Source organism: Ursus arctos, unplaced genomic scaffold, assembly GCF_023065955.2.
Source record: "Ursus arctos isolate Adak ecotype North America unplaced genomic scaffold, UrsArc2.0 scaffold_12, whole genome shotgun sequence".
Lineage (NCBI taxonomy): Eukaryota > Metazoa > Chordata > Mammalia > Carnivora > Ursidae > Ursus > Ursus arctos.
The window spans coordinates 6,968,531-6,977,434 of record NW_026622786.1 but is presented as its reverse complement, the minus strand read 5'-3'; the positions used below and the strand labels follow the sequence as shown (position 1 = coordinate 6,977,434).

At 42.9% G+C, this 8,904-nt stretch overlaps 1 long non-coding RNA gene across 1 annotated transcript; it reads left to right on the top strand.

Annotated features, from left to right (window-relative positions):
- Positions 1 to 4,043: 4,043 nt before the first annotated feature.
- On the top strand, positions 4,044 to 7,620 carry LOC125281922 (uncharacterized). The gene is made up of 3 exons (XR_007189003.1): positions 4,044 to 4,264; positions 7,055 to 7,139; positions 7,397 to 7,620. It is a non-coding gene; the product is annotated as an uncharacterized LOC125281922 (long non-coding RNA).
- Positions 7,621 to 8,904: the final 1,284 nt, after the last annotated feature.

Below are 8,904 nucleotides of genomic sequence, written 5' to 3'. Positions count from 1 at the left end.
TGAGTCAGAGAAGGGGACCACTGTTATGCCTCTTGTTCCATACTGTCTCCTCCTTAGTAGGCTCCGCCAGCAGGGCCTGAAACATCCTTCATTTAAGATGCTCCGGAATTCCTCTCCTATCGCCAGCATCTCTCACCCTCTCTCCCACTAGGGTTTTCTTCTTTTTCGCCCTCTCCTCCTTCTCCTTTTGAGGAACTTATAAAGGGGAAGGGTAACAAAGATAGACAAAGTTTAGTGCTCGCTACGGACAGAGGTGAGCAAAGACATGGAGGGATTTCTTCATTTTTTTTCTTCATTTTTCCTCAGGGTCTTACAGCCCTGAGAAAGGGCCAGCTGCTTCCCTCAGTTAGATGGAATCTTCTGTAAGAATCAACAAACTAACAATACTGCTGACTTGGAGACCCCCCCTTTTTTTTCCTTCTGGGGAGATCAATGGACTTAACAATTTCAATTATCTTCCACAATGTCCCCTGGTGCTAGATCAAACTGCCTCCCCTGAACAAACATTCCTCTCACCAGGGTGGGAAGTTCACAAACTTTTTGACTCGGTTTATTCCCCTCCCCCATCCGTTTGGTTCCCCTGTCAAAGGATGCCCTTGCTTTCTAGCATTCCAGAGCGGACTTGCTCAGTCTTCCTTATCCAATTTCATTCTAAGTATGGAAAAAAATTTTCATTATGTATTAGGGGCAGATGCATTCTTATGGACTGCAAGACCAGTTTGTCAATTTCTGCTGGTCCTAAATTTCATACAGAATTGCAAGAAACTCAGAATAGCCAGACGATCTTGGAAATGAACAAAGTTGGTAGACTCATGCTGAAAGACTACAGTAATCAAGACGGTGTGATACTGGCATAAGGATAAACATTTGGATCGATGGAATGATTTAAGAATCCACAAGTAAACCCTAACAATTATAGTCCGTTGATTTTTGACAATGAGGCCAAGAAAATTCAATAGGAAAAGAATAACCTTTTCAACAAATGGTGCTGGAACAACTGAGTAAACACATGCAAACAAACTAAGCTGGACCTCTAGTAAATATCACACACAAAAATTAACTCAAAATGAATCACAGACCTAAACGTAGGGGCTAAAACGGTAAGACTTTTATTTTTTTATAGATTATTTATTTATTTATTTATTTATTTATTTATTTATTTATTTTGACAGAGAGCGCGAGCACATGAACAGGGGAGAGGCGTAAAGGGAGAGGGAGAAGCAGACTCCCCACTGACTCTGGGATCATGACCTGAGCCCAAGGCAGACGCTTAGCCGACTGAGCCACCCAGGTGCCCCAAAACTATCAGACTTTTAAAAGAAACCTTCAGAGTAAGTCTTTGTGGTCTTGGATTGGGCAATGGTTTCTCAGAGAGAACACCAATACAAAAGGTTGATGTGTTGAACTTCATCAAAATTAAAAGCTATTGTGTTCAGAGAATGCCTTGAGAAAAGCTGAAAGGACAGCCCAGAGAATGAGAGAAAATATTTGCAAATCATAAATCTGATAAGGGACTTGTATCTAGAATATTTAAAACTCTTACAATTCAATAATAAAAAGACAATTCAACTTAAAAATGGGCAGTTACAAGAGACTCTTTTCCAAAGAAAACATACAAATGACTAATAACACAGAAAATCATTAGGGAAATGCAATTTCACCCACTAGAATGGCTAAATAAAAAAAGGCAGACAATAACAATTTTTGGTGAGGATGTGGAGAAATTGAAATCTCATACACTGGTGATGGGAAAGTAAAATGGTGTAGCCACTTTGGAAAATGGTTTGGCAGTCCCTCTCAATGCTAAAAATAGAGTTACCATATGACCTAGCAATTCCAATCCTGGCTATCTACCGAAGAGAATGAAAACATATGCCCACACGAAAACTTGTACGTGAATGTTCATAGCAGCTTTATTCACATAATAAAAAAAAGGAAATTACCCAAATGTACCGCAGCCAACAAATGTATAAACGAAATGTGATACAGCCATACAGTGCAATACTCTTTGGTAATAAAAAGCCACGAAGTACAGAAACAGGCTACAATATGGTGGAGCTTCAGAAACATTTTGCTAGGTGAATGATGCCGGGCACAAAAGACCACCTATCGTGTGAGCTCATCTATATAAAATGTTTAGTGCAGGTAAATCCATAGAAACAGTAGATTAGTGGTTGCCTAGAACTAGGGAGAGCAAAAGGGGGGTGGGGGAGTGGAAACGGTGTGTGAGTGCTAACTGGTACAGGTTTCTTTTTGGGATAATGCAAATGTTCTAACATTAAGGTGATGGGTGCAAAACACTATATACTAAAATCATTGAATGGTGTACTTTAAAGGGGTGAGCTTTACAGAATATACATTTTATCTCAGTACAGCTATTTCTAAGAAGTGGCTGCTTGTTCTGGGAAAATGACACCACATTGTTCTGTTCAGTGCCCTCAAAAAATTAGTTCGTGTAATGCATGAAGGAACATGGAATGGGACTGGCCTACAGGGTCGCTAGTAATAAAAGCTGGAGACAGAGAGGGGCCAGGGGAAGAGGAGGACAGCATAAGGGACGGGGGAGGGATGATAAGGAATAGGCAAAGAGATGCACCCAGAAATGAAGACATAAATCGTCCTAAGGTTGGAAAGCCGGGCAGGAAAGGGAGAGGAAATGTGGGAATGGAATTTGCAGGGTATCTTTACGCTATAGGAATGGAGGTGGGATGGTTCAGAGCAAAACTGCAAAGCAAATAATTAAAAGAATAAAAACTTCACTGATTCGCTATGTGTATCATGCTGTGTAGAGCTGATGGAAATTACTCCGTGAACGTATGTGAGCACTGTAGATAATTGGGAAAGGAATCATGCTGCTGTTGCCAAATTTGTATCAAAGCACAATTATAATGCGATTCTGCAAATAGCCAGAAAAGATAAAGTGTTGACCCTTCTTAACAAAGCTGTGAATTAACATGAGGTAACTTTTAGGAAACTGCTTCTTTGTCTAAGCAGAAATCCACGTTTATAATCCTATTTGTATATCTCTTGCCTCTCAAGAAGGGTATTTTTAATTTCTAAAAATGTTTTCCCTAAATCAAAGCTTTTTAGAGAGTTGTTGGATCTGAAATGTGTCCATTTTTTTAAATGAGGATTTTAAAATAAGAAACTTGTTGTATCTAGTAAGATGCACACACTCGTGGAGGCAAACACTGTCTCCCCAAAGTTCAAAGCATGGCGAGATACAGGTCACACCACTATTAGCCTGTCCCTGTCAGGTCGTGGCCTTGCCGACTCAAGAGCCCACCTCCTCCTCACAGTGCGTCACATAGGGTAGAAAAGCCCAAGACAGAACAGCTGTGACCAGGGCTTACTCATCTGTACAGACGCTAGATGATGATAGTTATAATAATTAGCATGTGTAAAGGGCTTTGCAGTATAAATGCCACCACCGTGCATTTGATTTTCATTTAATTTTAATCTTCAGAGAAACCTCTTCTTTTTTCTCCCCAGGGGAGAGAATCAAAATTTAGGAATGAAGTGAGATCTCTCCTCAAGTATGTAAACATACCTAAACCTCTCTCGGTCTAAAAAAATGAAATCCATTCTTTACTTCACGTGCCCTCCAGCCAACTCATCTCTCTCCTCCTGAGGAAGCTTTTTCAAAAGCAGCTCACACTCATCATCTCCCCTTCTTTGCACTCATTTTGTCCATTTCCCTGTGTAAGTACTGTAGTGTGGCAGGGCAGGTCACAAGCTGACAGCACCTGGGGAGCACGGTCAGCCCGCTCTGTACAGCTTGGAACATGCCTGGTTATTAAACACAACTTGTGGGTTTAACAGAATGAGTCCTTGACCACTCAAGTCAGTGGGCAACCTCTGGGCAGGCAGTCTGGCTTGGGAAGCTTGTAGCATTCCTCTGAGCTTCAAGGAGCTTCCGATTCTTGGCTACTTCCCCGTCCTTCCTCTCTGAAAGGGAGGAAGAAAGGAAAGAAGGAGGGAGGGAGGGAGGCAAGGATCGTCTCAAAGCAAAATCATCTGACTACAGACTCCATTCCCTTTTTCCTTTATTAGGATCCATTCCAACTCACTGCTGTTGGGACTGCTAAAACAGAGACCACGTTTTTGCCACTTTAGATCTGGCCTTGTAAGAGAAGAACTCTTTCCCTCACCTCACCTCCTATCAAAGTACCTACCATTCCTCCATTGAAATTTCATTAACGATCTAGATCTTGGAAGATTTTCTGGGACGAAGAGAACACAAAAGTGGAGCCTATCAGCAGAGGTGAGCCAGCAGAAGGGAAGGGGGTTTGCCCAAAGGCATGCTTCACCTGCTCCCCAGTGCTCCCAGGAGTCAGTCCTGGTCACTTACAGGAGAGGAAAATGGGGTGAAAGAAGGCCATGAGTGAGTTCACAGCCTTGGTACACAGTGAGTTCTCTCTCCCCTCCCAGCTGCACGAACCATATTTCCTGTTCTCTTATGTGAAGTGTGAGTCTGGCACTCTGTGAAGACGCAGTGCCCACTTTCAGCCAAGCAAAGCAGCCTTTCCTCCAGATTGAGATGGCTGTGCCTCTTCTCAGTGCTCTGCTTCTCCAGCTGCAGAAGCAGGGCCCGGCTCCCACCTCCCCAGATCCAGAGGGAATGAGCCACTATGAGGCTCTAGCAGTCCACGGAGTTCCCAAACTTACCAGCGTTTCAAATCTAAACATAGCTACTACCCACTTCCCTGCACTTTCCACCCGCTTCCCTATAATTCAGGCTGCTGAACAATCAGTACCTCCTTTGACAACAAAGGGGACAAGTGTGAAAAGCCAGGGTAGGCGATGGGCAAACTCAGAAAGTAGGTGGAACATTTCTCTGATGTGCCATCTCGTTCCTTTCTCCTGCTCCCTCTCCTGAAGTCAGCAAAGAGTCTGCAAATAGTCATGTGTACGTGAGTGTGAGTTTCAAGTTCTCAAATGGTAGCTCATAGGGACTTGATCTTTCCTTATAAAATAAAACAGTTTCGGCCACCATGAGAAACAGCTTGTCAGGCAGGTAGCCAAAGGACTTTTAGGGACCACGGGGTCCTTCATCTGACCATCCCACACAGAGAGCTCCTTCAAAACATGCACAGAGCTGGACCAGGTGGAGCGTCTGAGACGGAAGGTCCACAGTCATTCATTTCAGGGACTTTCCCCCAGCCTCTGCCTCTCTGGTGGCTTTGCTGTCATCACCCACCTACTTAGGCCAGACCTGGAGACACTCATGGGTGACCCAGGAAGGCTGGTTCAGGGGAAGTGGAGGACAGACTGTGCTGATGATTTATTAAACGCTGTGGCTTCTTCCTCCTCCACAAGGCTCCTCATCAGAGGGTGCGGCTTGGGTCATGCTGGGCACTCAGCAGCTTTGTGGTGGGTATCGGTTTGTGCTTCCTCCCCTTTGCTTTCGATTCAGTGCTTTCCTGTTGCAGTCTGAGCAGTTCTATTTAACCACAGCCCCACAGCAGCTACCGCTGCATGCAAACTGGGTCCACCGGGGGGCAAGTGTAGGGCAACCCGAGGGGAAGAAAGGGCTGAGAGGTGAGAAAGGAGAGTGGTGTAAGCCAGCTGGAAATGAAGAAAAAAATTCCCAAGATAGAATGCCATGATGAATAACAATCCAGAAAACATTCCAGTAATTTAAAAAATATGTTCCAGCTCACATTCAGCTATGGTAAAAGTCAATCCTGATCTAAGTTAATCAGCTCAAATATATTTTCATTGGAACATACCTTTGGAGGTATTTTTCAAAGAAATAAGAAATCTATAGGTGAGATGAGGTGAACTGGGGTTTTAATTCAAGAAATAATTTAAAATTAAGTATCCAAATTCAGGTCTGATTCAGGAATAAGATAAATGACAATTTGGGGGTAGAATTTAAATTAGACAGGTTTGAAGCCCAGGCAAAGGAACAAGAGTTTGTGAAGGCCTAGAAGCAAGAGAAGGCAGCGTGTGTTTGCACCACGGGAGGCCAGCATGAGTGGAGTGCAGGCTGATGGCAGCTAGGCAGGTGACTGATCGTGGAGAGCTTATGAGCCATGCTAAGACGTTTGGACTCTAGCCTAAGGATAGTGGGAAGCAACTAAATGATTTTAAATGGAGGAGGTGAATTTACCAGAAGTGCATTTATAAAAAAAACCTTTCTCGTAGCTGGTGAAAAATGATCCAAGGGGAGAAAAACTAGAAGCAGGAAACCAGCAAAGACTTACAAAAGTCCAGAGGTGACTGCTTAGGCCAGGTGAGGATGAGAATAAGTGGGTAGATTCAAAGAAGTCGATTTTACTGGACTTGGTTATTGATTGAATGGAGAGAGTGAGCAAAAGAGAAATCAAAGATGAATCCCTGGTTTCTAGCTAGGGCAACTGGGTGGATGTTGTGGCATATATTAGGAAAAGGAACATCAGAAGAGGAATAGTCTGAGAAAGTGAGTTGATTAATATGACTTAGGAATATCCAATCAGAGAGGTTCCAGAAGGTAGTTGTTATATTAGTGTGGAGTTCAGGGGAGATGAGATTTGGGAGTCAGCGGCATATAACTCTCATAAAGCCATGGAAGAGAGGAGATTTCTCAGATGACGTGTAGAGGGAAGACAGGCTGACATAGGACAGGGTCCTGAGGAACACCAACACCTAAGGAGTTGGTAGAGAGCTTGCAAAGGTGCCTAGGATCCATGAGGAAGGTAGGGGGGAATAACAGTGTGTGGAAACCACAGGAAGACGGTGAGTCTATCGAGGAGATTGATGGTGTCCATTTCTGCTCAGTGTCAGGTAAGACAAAGATTGATATAGCCACCGGGTTTAGTAATGGGGGACATTACTGTCCTTCATGAAATCCCCGTCTGTACAGTGGGAGTCGGTGCCAGATTAGTCTGTGTGTGAGAGAGGGAGAAGTGAAGAATTAGAAATAGCAAGGCATGCCGACTGTTTCCTCTCCCTCAAATGCCCTTCCACGCTTTACCTACTTGGTAAAATCTTCCTCCTTCCAGGGTAGGGGTGAAGTGAAGGATATTTATAAGCAAGCAAACACAAATCCAAGGAATATTTTCTTTTCCAGATGCAAATTCAGCCAGGGCTGGAAGTCAGGAAGTGGGTGACTTACTCCATGCTCACCAGACAAGAACTTTCAACCAATAAAGGAGGTCTGTACACTCCCTGGTGCCAGTGTAGGGGTGTTGGTCTACATTAAGCCAAGAATGTGAGGCAATTCTTAGGAACAGGAAGAGGTTTAGCTGGGATGGGACGAGGACTCTGACTTGAGGGAGGTGGTAGAGGGAGTGGAGTGGGAAACAGAGTAGGTTTTTTTTTTTCAAAGAGCAGAGCTAGCAATGAGCTGACAAAAGCAGAAGGGATTGAAAAACTATACCTGAAAGCCGTTCTACCCCATCTCTAATTACAGTAAAGCACACAGAAAAAGGATCAGATTCAGAATTGCACCACCTCTTGTACCACCTATTAGGGGAGAGAAAATACTCACCTCAGGACTCTCTTGCCACAAGGGACCCCCGCCTGCACTTTTCTCTTCAAGCAAAGAACAGCTATTCTAATCACAGATGAGAAAATTTATCGGTAAGATGGGGATAGTGGCTATCAACATACATGATAACATGTAGAAAAGCACCTTACATGCTATTTAAGAACAGTTCACAGTTGCCTGGGTGGCTCAGTCGGTTAAGCGTTCAACTCTTGATTTCAGCTCAGGTCATGATCTCAGGGTCCTGGGATCGAGCCCCACGTTGGGCTCTGCACTGAGCATAGAGCCTGCTTGAGATTCTCTCTCTCCCTCCCCTCCATCCCTCCCCTCACTCACACTCTCTCTCTCTCTAAAAAAAAAAAGAATGCAAACAATGAATCATGGAACACTACATCAAAAACTAATGATGTACTATATGGTGACTAACATAACATAATTTAAAAAATTAAAGTAAAAAATTTTTGAAAAGAACAGTTCAAATGTTAGCTGCTGATGTTCTTACAAGGTATACAAGCACAAGCATATTTTTAAACAAATTTGAATAAGAAATATTAGATACAGATGACATTTGCTCTGAATGACACAGATGCATGTTATGGCAGACGTTTTTAGACACTGTTGGGAATCTTTCTTTGGACTTAACCAGTCATCTTAAATGGAAAGAATCAGCCCTGAACAACTTACTTTCTTCATGCTTAAAGAAAATTATTTAAGAATTGGTGCTTTGTGAGATCTAAAAATCTGGGGTTAAATGGAAAAACATGGCCAGAGGTTTTTGGTTGTACAGGTCAAATCATTAAACTGAGATTAAGGAAATAGCCCAAATTATTTTCCTCAGAGGACAAAGAAAAGGCAAACAATTATTTTAAATGAGTGTATTTTTGTTATGGTATTTATTTATAGCAATGAGATTTGCCTTGTCTGTCACATAAAGACCATAATTTTTTAAAAGCTCTTCTCTTTTCAGTATAGTTGTTTTCCAAACACTACATTAGACACTTTGAGGAAGTGGCAGTCTTCAGACTGGAGTTTTGCTGCCCTCTTCTGGGAACATGAAATCATAGCCCGAGAAATAGCCCGAGAAATGGACCTGAATACTGCCACACAACCAGACCAGGCAGAAAACGGCCCCATCAGTAATAAAATGATCACAAAGGAAGGTCGTTAGTTTCCAGAGGAACGAGCAGAATTGCATTGATGACCACTGCTTTCCTTGAACAGTTAGAATAGTCATGATAATAGTGATACACTGTGGTACTTAGAGATCCCTTCATGGCTCATAAAATCTTCACGACTGTTATTGCATTTTTACCTGCTTTTATCCTCAAATAGTCCACGTGAAGTGGGTGAAGCCGGTCTCATTCCCACTTTCCAACCATAGGAAACTGAGGCACATGGTACCTCGGTAACCTTAAGCCTTACAGCTACAGACT